This window comes from Lipotes vexillifer, unplaced genomic scaffold, assembly GCF_000442215.2.
Source record: "Lipotes vexillifer unplaced genomic scaffold, Lipotes_vexillifer_v1.1 scaffold393, whole genome shotgun sequence".
Lineage (NCBI taxonomy): Eukaryota > Metazoa > Chordata > Mammalia > Artiodactyla > Lipotidae > Lipotes > Lipotes vexillifer.
The window spans coordinates 976,908-988,925 of record NW_006774564.1 but is presented as its reverse complement, the minus strand read 5'-3'; the positions used below and the strand labels follow the sequence as shown (position 1 = coordinate 988,925).

General features: G+C 38.5%; 1 protein-coding gene across 1 annotated transcript in view; it reads left to right on the top strand.

The window, feature by feature from the left end:
• The first annotated feature begins 1,237 nt into the window (after positions 1–1,237).
• CD53 (CD53 molecule) overlaps positions 1,238–12,018 on the top strand; it is a 32,162-nt gene continuing 21,381 nt past the window's right edge. Inside the window, exon 1 of the mRNA XM_007449286.1 lies at positions 1,238–1,335. The gene's annotated coding sequence lies outside the window, so the exon portion shown is untranslated. The remainder of the gene's footprint in view (positions 1,336–12,018) is intronic.

The window sequence follows — 12,018 nt, the reverse complement described above, 5'->3', positions numbered from 1 at the left end:
AGACCAGGTTGCACATAGAGATGTGAATCTTTGACACAGAGGATAGTAATCAAACTCATCAAGAAGTCTTTCCTCAATTACTCCACTTCACCGGCCTGTCAGTGTGACAACAGCCTCGGGTGAGGGGCAGTGATTTCTCAGAGTGAGGCCAGCTGAAGAGAGGAGAGTTTATAACAGCATTTCCTGAAGTATAGTTACAGTGAAAAATTGTTCCCTGAGAAATACCAAACACACACACACACACACACACACACACACACACACACACACTGTTTTATGATCTAACAAGTTTGGGAAAAGCTACATATTTAGGGAATGTTAAGAGAATATTAAGGACTGACACAGCACAGTTTGCAGTAAAGAACATTTTCTTCTTTGTTTAACTCAGCTTTCCCCATGAGCCAACCCTGGCCAGAAGTTATTCCAGAATCTTAATGTCTCAGGGCAAAGGAAGATAGTAGAATTATTATTGGATGTTACTATTAATAAACTGAAGCTGAGAGGTTGAGAGTTTCTCAGTATCTCACAGCTAACAGAAATAAAGCTGAGACTGAAACCCAGATGTTGGGACTCTAAACCTGGAGCTCCCTCTACTAACCAAATCATTTCTACTAGTGCCTGCTGGATTGTGCCTTGGAGTTTCCTCCTGACAGTACCCTTACATAAGGACAGTCCAGCTTTTGAGACGTGGAAATCTTAAAATAGTGACCCAATCAAACTGGAGACTACAGGTCTTCTGGAAGGTAGTTGGAGGGAGGGTGGAGAGAAGGTAGAGTGGCTTAAGAGACATTCCTAAGTCTCAGTCCTAGAAAACTTCTTAAAATATTGATTCTTGGGTTCCACTCCAGTCTGTCTACCTGAATGGGACTGAAGAAGTATGGTGGGGTCAGGCCTACTTATTCTTGAACAGATCCACAGATAATTCTGAGATGTCACATTGATTGAGAAGCACTACCCTTTTCTAGACAAAAACCAATGTCAAAATCTCCCCAGAACCCACCAGTTCTCACAGATTCCTGCCTGAACCAACTTGGTCGTCGAGATTTTCCTGAGTTGCAGAGAAACTGGTTTAGACATTTGGGTGGGTTGTGGAGTAAGCTTCTAAAAAGCCACGGGGGAAGGATTGTATCTTTAAGGCTAAAGAGGGCGGGACCAACCCCACTTCCTCTGTCTCCTCATCTGGCTTCCTGTCATCACAGTGTGATCACATTTATTCCCCCTTCACTTCTCCTTTTACACAAATAGCCCTGACATCCGTGTTACCAGACTTGTCTCGGCGCCTCATTGATAATCACAGATTCTGCCTAAAGGACTGAGGAAAAGAGCCTGCAAAAGGTAAGATGGTGATATTTTAATCTTGTTTGAGAGCAGAGACCTGAACCATATTATGTGGGCTAGGGTCTCTTCTTAGGAGTCTCTATATACCTCTCTAGTATCTACAATTTCCTGAAACTTTTACAAATATTTACTGCAGGTAGTAAAATTATGAACAAGATTCTAGTGACCCTCAAAAGGCAATCAGGCAGCTGGAAGGAGTTTCAATTAACCGGATTCCCATTATCTGATATCTCTTTGGGTCAGGGCATTTATGTGCTTAAATTGCTTCAGAACTTGAATTTCTCTGTCTGGTCATTTCTGTTGACCAGAGCCATCTGTACAAGATGAAGCTGGGGAGATTTCCTACATGTGCTGACCTTCAGAAGATTTGTCTTGTGATTTTAATGTGAGCAGAGAACCAACAGTCATAGCTATTTTAAAAGGTAGCTGGGAGATGCAGATCTTCTTCATCTGAGAAATTTTCAAAAGTAAAGTTAGTGACTCCCACTGTGATTCCTCAGAGACACTAAACAGAAGGACTGATATAAATCACAATACCCAGCTCAGAGTCAAGGACACAGGACATGCTCAGAACCTGTATTTCGAGAAGTAAAAGCTAGACACCACTAAGAGATGCTTAGATTGGTTGTTTTTAAAGGGCAGGAAGACCACTGTGATCCTCAGATTTCCCCCAAATAAAATTATCCTTAGTATTCAAAACAAGAATATTGATAAATATAATATGACATGCACCAACTTTGCATGACTTGCAAAACAAACTTGATATTGCACTGATTTCTAATTCAGGCCCCATAACTAATAACTGAGGTCTTATGGACTCAGAAAGTGATAGCTAAGCTTTGGTCCTGGCTTTCTGTAACCACTATAGTCACTGGGGGTAAGGTTACCACAGAGAACTCTAGATGAAAGCTTTCTCTTTCCAATATTTGCAAGGATCTTACTGGGAATGGAGAGGAAAGTCCCCTAGAACCACACTCACCCACCTAACAATGAGGCATGGGAATGGGGAAAAAGGCTCTAGATTCCCTAAGCACCTCAGGGACTATTGCTCTTTGAATTTAAAAAATAATCAGATGTTAAGTACCTCCTAGGGCAAGGCACTGTACCTGCCAGGAAGGGGAAAAGTAGAAGGAAGATATTTGTCCAACAAAAAATCTTGCCCTTAAGGAACTCCCTTGAGAGATAAGAAATATCAGATATGTATGCAAGGGCTTTGGAAGAGAACTGAGCAAAAGCAGAATCTTAGCTGCTGGCTAAACAAAGAAGTTTTGCTTTCTCAATCTCTACCAGAATCTGCAATATTTTGAAACTGTGGTTGAATTAGAGCAGAGGCTGAACTGAAACATGATTTCCTGTGATGTTTCCTGTGTGGGCCAGTTAGAGTATTTAACCTTTAAATGAAAGGATTGGACACCTTTATACCAGCAAGGAATGATTCAAAGCCCAGCCTTTTACATCTACTACTATCTAAGTGACCTTGCATTTGGTAATTGACAAGAGACACACACTGGAAACCTCAAACTCTGTTGGTCTTTAGTTTCTTATGTCCTCAGGTTGACTTCTGACCATGCAGAGGGCTTCAGACTAGGACCTGAGGTCTGTTTAAACTTCCTCACTCCTACTTTGCAACATGCCAGCAGCTAGGCATATGCTAAACACTGGAGACCCAAGGATAACTGATGTGGTTATCAATTTCAAAGCATTTGTAGAGTAACATGAAGGACAGACACAGCAATACACAAATATGACACAATGTGATCTTTTCTATAATGGAGCAAGTGTGTGCACAAAATGTAGGAGTTCAGGAGTGTGCCAAAGACTCCCTGGGAGAGGTGACTGCTTTGGTTCATTTTCAAGGAAGGATGAGTTTGCTATGGAGACTGGGGGTAATGGCATTTCAGACAAGACACAGTATATGCAAACTCAAAGAAATGTGAACACTCAGGCATGCTAGAAATGAGAGTAAGAAAATGAGATTAGACTATAACAAACTATGGTTGCAGGACCACAGGAAGTAGGAAATTTCTCCTACTTGGTTCTAGAACCCCAACACCTGAAAGTGGAAGGCAAGGTCTCTAACCAGGGGGGTCCCAAGCCCAGCCCTGGACGGAGCTATGCCTGAAACCTCCACTTGACAGGCTTGATGGAATGTGGCTTGAAATCAGGGTGAGAGTCAGATTTCCTCTTCTTCAACCTAGGTTTTCCCCCTAGATTTAAGTGAAAGGTGGAGCTTTTTGCAAGGTTACAGACATTCTCTTTCTCTCAGCTTCTGTTTCCGGAAATGCTGTGTTGATTTAGTCATGGTGGTTTGGTTTATGTTCCTGAATTAGTCAGCCTACAGTACTTCCTGTACCAAGTGAGCATCCAATGTGTGCGGATCACCATGGGCCTAGAGACTGGACACCTGCCTTCAGGAACCTCCAGGACCCAGCTGCCACTGCAGGTGCAGAGCACTGAATGTCTAATGCAGAGACATTAGACAGCTCTGCAGAGTGGGTCTCCAGGGTGGCTGCTGGGACAGAGGAGGAGAGGATTGCAACTGGTGCTTGGGTGGTCAGTTTGGGAAGGCCGTCTGGAAGTAGGCCTTCTGAAAGAGAAAGATAACATTTTTCCAAAGCCAGTGGGTGAGCCCTCAGGCTGTCCATCTCTGTGTTGGGATATAGAGGCAATTCCTCTATTCATTTCCCATTTCACAGTAGAGTTCCTACCCAAGCAGTAGCAACAATACATCCTAGCTCTGGCCAAAAGTTGTTCAGCCACAAGGATACATTTCCACAACCATTTAAAATAAATGCACTATATTCCAAGTGTTAGAATGTTGATACTTAAAGGGAACTTAGAGATTATTTAAGCTTAAATAAATTGTCCAACTCATAGTGGGAGCCCTGTTTTGCTATTATAACGTTCCAATCTGTATATTTTTCAGGTAGGTGACTTGTCCAGAGTCATAAAATTACTTAACTAGTTATCTAGAATGTTTCCTGAGTCTCTGTGAAATGTTCTTTTCTCCACACTACACTATACAGCTTTTCTTATAGACTTCTTTTTAAATAGGCATCATTAAACTGTGTTATTTGTTCACATAAAGAAGTTTCCAGTGATTTTTAACATAGGTAGACAGGAAAATACAACTTAACTATAAATCCAGATGATCTGAAATCAATATGCTAACATATCAGGTATTTAATATTTATTTAATTTGTCAAACTTTTGTTTGACATTTTATATTTCAGGAGAACTAGTTTGAAGAATAAAGGTGAGGAATGATTTTGATAACTCACATCTTATAAAATTTGTTCAAGTAAATTTGAACTCATGGCTTAATATTTACTCTATATTAGGAACAAATAGAGGCCTTAAAGAATTATCCCATGGTTTATTCTTCTAAACAGAGTTATTGTAGAATCACAGTATTTATACCATGAGGGACTTAAATCGTAATGATTTCAAGATAGGTATCCTTCAGACCGTTTACTTATGTTCAACTTTTTTTTTTTTACTTTTTATTTTGACAAAAATTTGTACTTACAGAAAAGTTACAAAAACAATACCAAGAATTTCTGAACCCCCTTCATTCAGATTTCTGAAATATTAACATTTTATCACATTTTCTTTATCCTTCTCCAGCTTTCTCATTTGAGAGTAATTGCTGACATGATATCTTTTCCCCTTAAGTGTTTTAGTGTGTATTTTCTACAAACGAAAACATCCTCTTATGTATCCACTTTACAATGATCAAAATCAAGATTTTAACACTGATACAATACTATTACCACTCTATATATTTTATTCAGATTCCACCAATTGCCTACTAATATATTTTACAGCAAAGGGAAATCTCTGATCATACATTGTTTTTCACTGTCGTCTCTCTAGTCTCCTATCTGGAACGGTTCCTGAGTCTTTCTTTGTGTTTCATGATGCTGATATTCTTGAAGAGTACGGGCAAGTATTTTCTAGACTGTCTCTCCATTTTGGTATTTCTGATGTTTCCTTGTGACTAGATTCAGGCTATTCCAAATTTTGTTAGGAATATCACAGAAACGGCTTTCATTATCCCACAGAGAACCTTGTCCACCATGGGCATAGCTTGCCTGAACACACCATGGACAGGTCTCTAGGACAGGGACACTCCACAGCAAAATTCCACATATTTTATGCTAAGGAAAGAGAGCCACTAGTCCACTGACTCTGGAACAATGGTAACTGTTTTATGTAACTGTTCCTGATTTACAGAGAGCCCTTGTTATATAAGTCCCTGTCTCAGCTCAGCTGCTAGGAGCATCTATGATTTTTCTGCTGAGTGATGATCTTCCTAAGCTCCCAAATGGAGGAAAATGAGACCTCCAAGATTATCTGGATTTGTTTTTCCTCATTTTTTCTCTTCTCTTTGCTTCTTCTTTCTTTTTCTCTTTTATAAATCACCAATTCCTCTCCCTTGAGGACAGCCTTGAAAGGAAATTTTCACCGGAACACAGTTTCAGGGAAGAATAAGATGACAGACACATTCCTTTGACAAAGTGACGGAGAGGTGAGAGGAAACTAATACATGAAAGTTGATGGTTTGATTTGGTTTAATTTTAGTATCACCCCTTCCCCTGTAACTACTTATTACTCCATGAATAGACAGAAAAGCAAAACCCACATCCTACCTCAGCCACTGCTCACAGGGGTTCAAACTGAAAGATGGAAGGAGTCCTCCTGGAGGCTCATCACATTGCAGTGGGGGAGTTGAGTTGGGAAGTGGGAGGTAAGAACTCAGAACCTGGGACAATGAAAGGAAAATAGGCTTGGGAGACTGAAAGACCTTGGCCTGTGCCCTGTTGTTGTTGATTATTAGCTGGGTGATCTTGTGCCAGTTACATAGGCTGTCTTAGTCTTGGACTTCCTGTTTGAAAAGTGGGGCTATTGACACCTAAGTTACGAGGTTGATATGAGGATTATAAATAAAATTTATTTATGAAGAGCTTGGCATTTTGCAGAATTCAGTGAACTATATCATTTATCTAAATTTATTTTGTCAAGACGGCCATAATTTGGGAGCCCTCATGGAGAACAGATTTCCTTTCCTATTTAGAAAAAAACTTATGTTAATAATAACCCCAATATTGTCCAGTGATGAATTAAAGACCTCCACAGACTCTGTGTAGGAATAAATGGGAAGCCAATACTTACCTTGCTGGATGTAAAAGCATTACATGTTCTTCTATGTAAATTAGAAAATCTATGTAAATTAGCAAATATCAAGAAATGTCTGGAAAGATGTTCACCAAAAATGTTAATGGTGGTTATCTCTGGGATGTGGAGTTTCAGAAGATTTTATGTTTTCTTCTTTGTACTCTCTTTATGGTTTAAATTTTTTCACAAGAACACACAAAACTTTTTGAAAAAGATATTTACAAAAAATGAAACAAGCAAAGGATTACTAAAAAGGTGTTCTGGCACCTAATGTATTTTATTCCTGAAAATCTAGCAGAAGTTTCAGTCACCCTTAAGAACTGACTGTTAGGGAAGCTCTGAACTTGATCTTTTCCTCAGTTTTCACTGAACCAGGCACTCTGATACTGAACCATCCAGGAAATATTATCTCATTTAACTCTCAGAACAACCTATGAGGTATGTATTAATGTATCACCATTTTAAAGATGAGGAAATTGGAAAAGTTAGAGAGATTAAGGAAGTTGCCTAGGGCCATACTTCTGGTATGTACCACTGCTAGAATTCAAAACTAAACTTGTCCGCATCCATTACTAGTGTTTGTCAAACTGTGTTCCATGGAACACTATATTCTTTGAGCTGTTAATAAGTAGCCTGTAATATATGAATAGGTTTGTAGTTATATAAGTAGACTTTTCTCTTAGACACCCACAATGTACATTAGTACATATCAGTTTTCATGGAAGTCACTCATTAAAAAAACTGTTCATTATTTTATGTTTTATTTTTATTTAATCTCACTTCCAAAATTATTGACCATGGATTCCTCTCACTCCCTATGGTTTTGTTTGTTTTTGTTTGTTTGTTTGAGGAATATTTATTAACATCTCATAAATCTAATAGTCCGTGTAACACCAAAGTTGTCTTGCTGTGGCTCCAAATCTAAAATTGGATCAGATAAGGCTGCAGAGCAAGAATTGGTAGTTTCTTGAAACTTCTGTCCAACTTTAGCCACTTCTAAGCTTGATTACCTTCAAGACTGTATTAGATGACCTGCAAGTATGGGTTAAAGAAAAGAGATTGAACTAGAAATCCATGAGACAGCTTATCGGCCTGAGCTCTTTGTTTGGAGGAAAATTAATAAAGGGTGAACTTCCTCCCTGGCCTCCACGTTGGGTGTGGGAGGTGCTGCAATTAACTGCAGTTCAGTCATGGAGGTTTCCTGGAAACTGACGTCAGGGGCTTTCTTCACAGGGCCACATTAGTCACAGATTTTGACTGTAGAGGGGTGTCAGTTTTTCCAGTGGGGTTGGAAGGGGTGGAAACTCAATAACTGACCAGCTACAGTGAAGAAAGGAAAGGGGAATTCTCTCTTGATTTATGTGATGTTCTCTCTTGATTTATGTAAAAACTGGGTTCATTGTTGCATATGGTAAAAGTAGTAATGATCTTCACAAAATGGGCGGCTTTTCTCCTTCAGTTTGGTGCAAGTCTAAGTGGAAAATCAAGAAGGAGAAAGAGGTTCTTTTTCCTGTCTGTGAAGGAAAGAATCAGTGGGGATATCTGCAGGTTTGTGGGCACCTCATTAGTTGGTGCTCTGTGGACAATTAGATTACAGTGTCCTGAAGCAGCTGTCACAGGATCTGAAGATATTGGACATGAGGTGACTCTAGGAGGCATCTGGCCCAGTCTTCTGGGTCAGTTATTTTCAATGTCTAAAAGATTAGATTAATGGCACAATAAATCTCAAGCCCAAAGCTCCTCACTCTGCAGTGTCATGTTCATTCCACTACAAGATAATTTAGAGTTAATGAGCAAAGTTCTAGTCATTTGTTCATTCAACCATCTTACTTTTTTAGTGTAATTAGGTACTGTGTTAGGCCTCGAGGATTCAAAGATGAATCCCTCAAGGAGATGACAGTCTAGTGAGCTGAGCCTCAGGATGATTAGTAGCTAACCTAATTAAGGGGTCACAGGGAAAGAAAGGGGCAAATTCCAGCAAAGGACTGCTGAGCAAAGGTAAGGAAGGAAGCATGGAGAAAAGTATTCAGTGTTACTTGCTAGATTTTAAAGTATAAGACCAAGAACATTGCTATGAATTTGGAGAGATGAACAGGAGCAAATTAGGAAGGACCTTTTAACATACGTATACATGCATAAAACCATAATTACAAACACTGTAAATTAACAATACTTTAATACAACAAATAAATAAATAAATAAATAAAGTTGTAAATTTTCCTCTAAAAAAAAAACTGAAGAGGAACAGTCAGCTCTACCCACCACCAGTACCTCCCATCAGGAAACCTGCACAAGCCTATTATATAGCCTCATCTACCAGAGGGAAGACAGCAGAAGGAAGAATAACTACAATCCTGCAGCCTGTGAAACAAAAACCACATTCACAGAAAGATAGACAAGATGAAAAGGCAGAGGCCTATGTACCAGATGAAGGAACAAGATAAAACCCTAGAAAAACAACCAAATGAAGCAGAGATAGGCAACCTTCCAGAAAAAGAACAGACTTGAGGATATGGGGAGGGGGAAGGGTGAGGTGTGTTAGGGCGAGAGAGAGACATGGACATATATATACTAACAAACGTAAGGTAGATAGCCAGTGGGAAGCAGCCACATGGCACAGGGAAACCGGCTCGGTTCTTTGTGGCTGTCTGGAGGGGTGGGATAGGGAGGGTGGGAGGGAGGGAGACAAAGAGGGAAGAGATATGGGAACATATATATATGTATAACTGACTCACTCTGTTATAAAGCAGAAACTAACACACCATTGTAAAGCAATTATACCCCAATAAAGATGTTAAAAAAAAAAAAAAAAGAATTCAGAATAATGATAGTGAAGATGATCCAGGACCTCGGAAAAAGAATGGAGGCAAAGATCGAGAAGATGCAAGAAATGTTTAACAAAGACATAGAAGAATTAAAGAACAAACAAACAGAGATGAATAATAAAATAACTGAAATGAAAACTACACTAGAAGGAATCAATAACAGAATAACTGAGTCAGAAGAATGGATAAGTGACCTGGAAGACAGAATGGTGGAATTCACTGCTGAGAAACAGAATAAAGAAAAAAGAATGAAAAGAAATGAAGATAGCATAAGAGACCTCTGGGACAGCATTAAACGCAACAACATTCGCATCATAGGGGCCCCAGAAGGAGAAGAGGAGAGAAAGGATCAGAGAAAACATTTGAAGAGATTATAGTCAAAAACTTCCCTAACATAGGAAAAGAAATAGCCACCCAAGTCCAGGAGGCACAGCAAGTCCAATACAGGATAAACCCAAGGAGAAACACGCTGACACACATAGTAATCAACTTGGCAAAAATTAAAGACAAAGAAAAATGCTTGAAAGCAGCAAGAGATAAACAACAAATAACATACAAGGGAACACCCATAAGGTTAACAGATTATTTATCAGCAGAAACTACAAGCCAGAAGGGAGTGACATGATATACTTAAAGTGATGAAAGGGAAAAACCTACAACCAAGATTACTCTACCTGGCAAGGATCTCATTCAGATTTGATGGAGAAATCAAAAGCTTTACAGACAAGCAAAATCTAAGATAATTCAGCACCACCAAACCAGCTCTACAACAAATGTTAAAGGAACTTCTCTAAGTGGGAAACACAAGAGAAGAAAAGGACCTACAAAAACAAACCCAAAACAATTAAGAAAATGGTCATAGGAACATACATATTGATAATTACCTTAAACATGAATGGATTAAATACTCCAGCCAAAAGAAACAGGCTTGCTGACTGGATACAAAAACAAGGCCCAAATATATGCTGTCTACAAGAGACCCACTTCAGACATAGGGACACATACAGACTGAAAGTGAGGGGATGGAAAAAGATATTCCATGCAAACGGAAATCAAAAGAGAGCTGGAGTAGCAATACTCATATCACATAAAATAGACTTTAAAATAATGAATGTTACAAGAGACAAGGAAGGACACTACATAATGATCAAGGGATCAATCCGAGAAGGAGATATAGCAATTATAAATATATATGCACCCAACATAGGAACACCTCAATACATAAGAAAACTGCTAACAACTGTTAGAGGAAATCGACAGTAACACAATAATAGTGGGGGACTTTAACACCGCACTTACACCAATGGACAGATCATACAAAATGAAAATAAATAAGGAAACAGAAGCTTTAAATGACACAATAGACCAGATAGATTTAATTGATATTTATAGGACATTCCATTCAAAAACAGCAGATTACATTTTCTTCTCAAGTGTGCACGGAATATTCTCCAGGATAGATCACATCTTGGGTCACAAATCCAGCCTCCATAAATTTAAGAAAATAGAAATAATATCAAGCATCTTTTATGACCACAATGCTATGAAATTGGAAATGAATTACAGGGGGAAGAAAAACATAAAATACACAAACAAATGGACTGTTACTAAATAACCAAGATATCACTGAAGAAATCAAAGAGGAAATCAAAAAATACCTAGAGACAAATGACAATAAAAACATGACAATCCAAAACCTATGGGATGCAGCAAAAGCAGTTCTAAGAGGGAAGTTTATAGATATACAAACCTAACTCAAGGAAAAAGAAAAATCTCAAACAAACAGTCCAACCTTACACCTAAAGGAACTAGAGAAAGAAGAACAAACAAAACCCAAAGTTAGCAGAAGGAAAGAAATCATAAAGATCAAAGCAGAAATAAATGAAATAGAAACAAAGAAAACAATAGCAAAGATCAATAAAACTAAAAGCTGGTTCTTTGAGAAGATAAACAAAATTGATAAACCATTAGCAAGACTCATCAAGAAAAAGAGGAAGAGGACTCAAATCAATAAAATCAGAAATGAAAAAGGAGAAGTTACAACAAACACTGGAGAAATACAAAGCAACCTAAGAGACTACTACAAGCAACTCTATGCCAATAAAATGGACAACCTGGAAGAAATGGACAAATTCTTAGAAAGTTATAACCTTCCAAGACTGAACCAGGAAGAAATAGAAAATATGAACAGACCAATCACAAGTAATGAAATTGAAACTGTGATTAAAAATCTTCCAACAACCAAAAGTCCAGGACAAGATGGCTTCACAGGTGAATTCTATCAAACATATAGAGAAGAGCTAACACCCATCCTTTTCAAACTCTTCCAAAAAATTGTAGAGGAAGGAAGACTCCCAAACTCATTCAATGAGGCCACCATCACCCTGATACAAAAACCAGACAAAGATACTACAAAAAAGAAAATTACAGACCAATATCAGTAATGAATATAGATGCAAAAATCCTCAACAAAATTATAGCAAGCAGAATCCAACAACACATTAAAAGGATGATACACCATGATCAAGTGGGATTTATCCCAGGGATGCAAGGATTCTTCAACATACACAATTCAATCAATGTGATACACCATATTAACAAATTGGAGAATAAAAATCATATGATCATCTCAGTAGATGCAGAAAAAGCTTTTGACAAAATTCAACACCCATTTATG